Genomic DNA, 6000 nt, shown 5'->3' on the forward strand with positions numbered 1-6000 from the left:
TGAAAAAGAAAACGGCACAAAAGAGAAGTGGCCGAACCCCTATTTCAAAAAGCCCACCGTTCTCATCACCTCAAACTCATACACATATCCATCTTCATTCTACCTCCTCTTCTACTCCATCACCTCCTTCCAAAAGGACCGAAACCATGCGTCGCAAAGTCATTGCTCATAAATCTTCAGGGAGAGGAAAGAACAAGGAGCCTAGCGTTCAAGAAGAAGAGGAGGAATCACATACTTCTCCACCACCATCGCCGCCGAAAAGACCTACTTCAACCACAAAAAGCTCTCAGAAAAGGCCAAAAAGCTTTGTTCTGCATGAAACAAGGGAACCGGCAAATTTGGAGTCTCTCGACTTCAAGAACAAATTTCACAAAACTCACTCCCATTTTGATCCCTCTCGGTTTTACTCATGTGCTTTCTATGAATTTCATAAAGAGGTTTTGCTGAAACGCCCTCTCTGTCTTTCATAACTGGTAAATCTTGAGAAACTGGCAACCAAAGGAATCAACTTTTCTTCCATGTTTGATGCTCTGAAGTGGACTCCACTGCTTCACATTCAAAAACTTTTGTACCCGGGGCTGGTCCGGGAATTTTATGCAAACATGCGTTTGATTGATGGCTCAATTCACTCTTATGTCAAACGTGTTTACATGACCCTCAACCGCTGCTCTTGGATATGAAGAAGAAGGGCCAAAAGTTTACATGGTTGATAAGTGGGATGATCAAGTTGGCATTGAACAACAAACGGTCTTACAACACATCTGTGCAAATCTCTCTGGTTTGGATGGACTAATTCCAACTCATCGAGCACTCGGTCCTGAGAACTCTCTGTTGCACCGTATCATCACTCACATTCTCACTCCACAAGGCGGTTCTCACCACAGAGTAACAGTTTCTGATTCTGTTATTTTATTTGCACTTCTTACTTCTTCCCAAATTTCATTTGCTTATGTTATGATACGTCATATGTGGGAAGCAGTGAAAAGTACCAAAAAGGCTAATCTTCTTTATGGCATGTTTCTCACATGTATATTTGAGTATTTTAAGGTTGATTTGACTAATGAAACTGTTGAGAACAAGATTTCCATGATTAAAGGAGGAGGAATTTCGGGCAAAAAGGGCAAGAAATCTGTTCCCTCTGAACCATCTCTCAGTGATCTGGAGAGCCATCCTGAGTCCTCAAATGTTACTGCATCAATCCGGGAGGTTCTCAATGAGATGCGCAACATGTCCAAGTTAATGTTCAAATCCCACAAGAATGCCAGAAAATTGGAATATGAACAAGAAAGGGCCTGGAAGAAATGCCATGATAGAGTTGGCTTCATGATAAAAAGCTTTGATGATGAAATGGGCACAGGGGATTTTGAAGCTGATTCCGACTCAGAATTCAATCTTTCTGATGATTGATGGCTGCTGTTTACTTTTATTTGATATTGGCTTCATTAGGCTCAATCTATTTTTTGTATAAGCATGACTTGATACTCATTGCTTTGTGATACTTTGATACACTCTAGTTACTCTGTTATGAATATTTTGCTCTGTTAATCATATTTTGTGCAGGTGCCCCCATGATGACAAAAGGGGGAGGAAAATCAGTTTCCAAAATTGAAATTGGAAACAAAGAAAAACAGGGGATAAGAACAGGGATGAAATTTTCAAATTGAAAATTCATGATCACCCTTGTTCGAAAAAATGCATGTTGGTTGATTTGCTTTGTTCAAACTTCATTTAGTTTATCATGATTAGTTAATTCTCTTTTGGCATCTGGTTTATAATTATGCTTGATTTTTTGATGCCTGGCTGTTGATTCATCATTGATAAACTTGTTGAATTGAAAATGTATTTTTGGCAGTTCCTTTAAATTGTATAAAGTATCAAAAACTGCCTTATTTTGCTCTACAAATATTTTCCTTCATGTTGTTTTGCTCTGATATATTAAACAGGAAATTGTTTGGATATTTTTTATGTTTGTAATATGTTGAGCAGTAAATCAGTTTATGATATCAGATGAGTTTTGATTATCAATTAAAACTGCTCATAAATCAAGCATTTCAGCATCATAAAATATGCTAAATAACATTGTTACTTGAAGCTTGATTTAAATGTTACAGGTTAGTTCTTCCCTTGGTAAAATAGCATACATCAAGGGGGAGTCATGTGATAATTTGAAAGGGGGAGAAATTCAATCTTCAAAGGGAGTACTCGTACTCAATCTTTAAATTTCTTTCCATTTCAATTTTAATAATGTTTGTCATCAAGGGGGAGATTGATGAGTTTGGAAAACTCCAAATTAATATTTGTGATAAACAAACATTATTAAAATATTAAATTGCAAAATTATTAATTCAATCTTCATTACTCATATGTTAATTAATAATTTTATTATGCAGGTTTAATATTGGGCCGAAAACAATTTTCTGGAGCAAGCCCAAAATACATTCAGCCTTTGGTTTTGATAATATATGATGAATATGGCTGATTTGATGTTACTAGGGCCCAAATGATTTTGATTGCTCTAAGCCCAAGTGTGTTACATGCTTTCAGTTTGTTTTGTGCATGTTCCAATTTTTACCAGGAAAACAAATGCTTTTAGTGGACCAAAATTCAATAGTCCAATGTGTTTTATGCATGCTATGGTCCGAAAAGAAAATGATATTGGGCCAAAATAAAATCTATTGCTACCAAGCCCAATATTGATAAATGTTTCCATGCCTTATTCGAATCCATGAAGCAAATGAAATGCCTAAATGCTTCCAACGGATTCCACTTCATTATTTTGAAGGATTTCAAATTTAATTAATGCATTGGAAACATAAGAAAGAAAGAGAAGATTGATTTGATGGCTATTATGACACTTCACGCTACTCAACAAAGGGAAGTGGGAAACTTTAATTCACTTTTATTCTCTCTCTTTGTTCATTGATTATTGTTCAAATCCATTGAATATTCTCTCTCTTCTCTCTCATCTCTTTCTTCTTCCTTCTTCGGTTATTAACCAGGAATCCATGGAAGCTACTTGGAGCTACCGAAAGGAAAGGAAAGCATGCATCAAGACCATCAAGCTAATGATGGCAAGAAAACATACTAAAATAAAAATGAGCTGTGGCTGAGATTATCACCTAATCTGGTAAGATTTGGTGAGGTAATCTCGGATCCTTCTTACTCAAAAAGAAGGATGAAGATTCGGCCAGCAAGGAAGATCTTGGAGGCGTGGCTTGTCTTTGATTCTGCTCAACCACCACAGGGAGTAGCTAGAGTGGCGAAGTGATGGTTGAAGGCAGAGATTGAAGCAGATGAAGTCATCATCATCATGAAGTATCAAGGGCCAGAAATCCATCTTGGAGAGGAAGCCAAGGATGGAGTGCTCGGATTGATGAAGAGTGATGACCAAGAAAGGACAAGAGGTATTTGCATGTTGGTTTTTGGCATGAGTTACCTCTTCTCTCTGTGAGGCCGAACCGGTTGTGTTGTGAAGGAAAAGAAGCTGGGCTCGGGTTTGTGTTTCAACCGTGAAGGCTTCACTTCTCTATAAAAGGGGTGAACAGTCATGGTTTGAAGCAAGGAGTTAGAAGTAAGCAGTGAGAGTGCAAGGCACAGAGTTCTCAGAGCTACCTGAGCTAACAGATTTCTCTTCTCCTTCAATGTTTTCTGTTTTATAATTTTCTGTTTAATTTTGTCATATCTTGAGTCTCATGGAAAAAGGCAAACAGTGAGGTTTGTATGAAAAAGCCATAGAGCGGAAAAAGGCAGAGAGTGCAAAATTAAAAGAAAAAGCCATAGATGTCTTAGAGTTCCTTTGTACATCTGTGTTGTGTTTCATGATTCTGTGGGAATCCCCTTGTAAGTTGGGTTAGCATTTTACAATTTGTAATCTGGATGATTATAGTGAAATTCCATCATTGTTGTGATGGAGACTGGATGTAGGCTGCACTGCACTTAGCAGCTGAACCAGGATATATCTGGGTGTAATCTTCTCTCTTTCTTCCCACTTCAATTCTGTTTTTACTGTTCAGATGAAAAATCAAAAATGTCTCGTGTCAAGTGACGAGACAAAATGAAATGGTCTCGTGGCTAGGGACGAGATAAAACAGAAAAGTCTCTTCTAAGTCCAACAAGTGTTAGCAAGCAAAAAGGGGCTAAGATTCAACCCCCCCTTCTCTTAGCCACTGAAACCATCACTAGCCTTGTTACGAACAACTTGTCCATCCTCACCAAGTTTATTTTTAAAACCTACTTAGTACCCGTAACTTTCTTACCATCCAGATGAGGTACTAGTGTCCAAACCACATTCTTGTCAAATTGAGCAAGCTCCTCTTGCATGGCTTTCACCCATGATGGATCTTCAAGAGCTTGTTTGACATTGTTGGGCTCCATTTGTGACAAGAGTGCAAGATGGCTTGGTTCGGATTGTCTTTTGGTTGAAGATCTAGTTGTCACATCTTGAGAGGGATTTCCAATGATAAAGTCATAAGGATAACCCCTCATAGACTTCCATTCTCTAGGCTTCCTTTGAGGTGTTGAGCTTTGATGAGCTTCTGTGGGCCTCACTGTTTCAGTTTCTCTTGCTGGCTCAGGAGACAAAATAGAAATGTCTCCTCCATTCTGACGAGACAAAACTGTACTGGCAGATTCTTCATTTTGGGCAGACTTGAGATTTTCTTTGCTTGTTCCAGCTTCTTCACAATCTGAATCATTATCTATCATAGTACTGGGAATTAAATTAGAATCACAAAAAGTAACATGTATAGATTCCTCTATGGTTCTATGATCTTTGAGATAAATCCTATAGGCCTTGCTAGTGGTAGAGTATCCAACAAACATTCCTTCATAAGATTTTGGATCAAACTTGCCAAGATTTTCTTTGTTGTTAAGTACAAAATATTTGCATCCAAAAATATGAAAGTACTTAAGATTGGGAGGGGTTCCTTTCCATAGCTCATAAGGAGTTCTTTTCAACCCTTTTCTAATTATTGTCCTATTCAAAATATAGCATGCTGTATTTATAACTTCAGCCCATAGAAATTTAGGAACCTCATTCTCACATAACATAGCCCTAGTCATTTCTTGAAGGCTTCTATTCCTTCTTTCAACAATCCCATTTTGTTGAGGTGTTCTACGACATGAAAAATTATGAGTAATTCCAAAGTCATCACAGAATTTTTCAAAGTGTTGATTTTCAAATTCTTTTCCGTGATCACTTCTCAAATGGGCCACTTTTAAATCTTTTTCATTTTGAATTTTCTTGCAAAGAGTTGAGAAAGCATTGAAAGCATCATTTTTATGAGCAAGAAAAAGTACCTAACCAAATCTAGAGTAATCATCTACCACTACCAAACCATAGTATTTACCTCCTAAACTTTGAGTTCTTGTTGGACCAAAAAGATCAATGTGTAACATCTCTAATGGCCTTTTGGTTGAAATTCCATCTTTTGGTTTAAAAGAGGATTTAACTTGTTTGCCTAATTGACAAGCATCACAAGTAAGATCTTTATCAAATGTGATTTTAGGAATTCTTCTAACCAGATTTTTCTTTACTAGCTTAGAAATTTGGTACATGCTAGCATGACCCAACTTTCTATGCCATAGCCATTTTTCAGATTCAAGAGAAGTAAAACATGTTACATTTTGTTCTTTCAAGTCCTCAAGAGTTAATCCATACACATTATTGCATCTTTTAGCTTCAAAAAGAATATTCCCAGTTTTTTCACAAACAACCAAACACACAAATTTTGTAAAAATAACTTCAAAACCTAAGTCACACAATTGGCTTACACTAAGTAAATTATGTTTCAAACCATTTATAAGAAGAACATCATTTATACAAGATGAAAAGCTTTTACCAACTTTTCCAACGGCCACTATCTTTCCTTTACCATCATTACCAAAAGTGACAAGTCCTCCATCATATTCATCAAGCTTTATGAAGAAAGTTGTCTTTCCGGTCATATGTCTAGAGCATCCGCTGTCTATGTACCACATATTTTCCTTCCTCTTGGATGC

This window comes from Arachis hypogaea, chromosome 1 (genome assembly GCF_003086295.3).
Source record: "Arachis hypogaea cultivar Tifrunner chromosome 1, arahy.Tifrunner.gnm2.J5K5, whole genome shotgun sequence".
Lineage (NCBI taxonomy): Eukaryota > Viridiplantae > Streptophyta > Magnoliopsida > Fabales > Fabaceae > Arachis > Arachis hypogaea.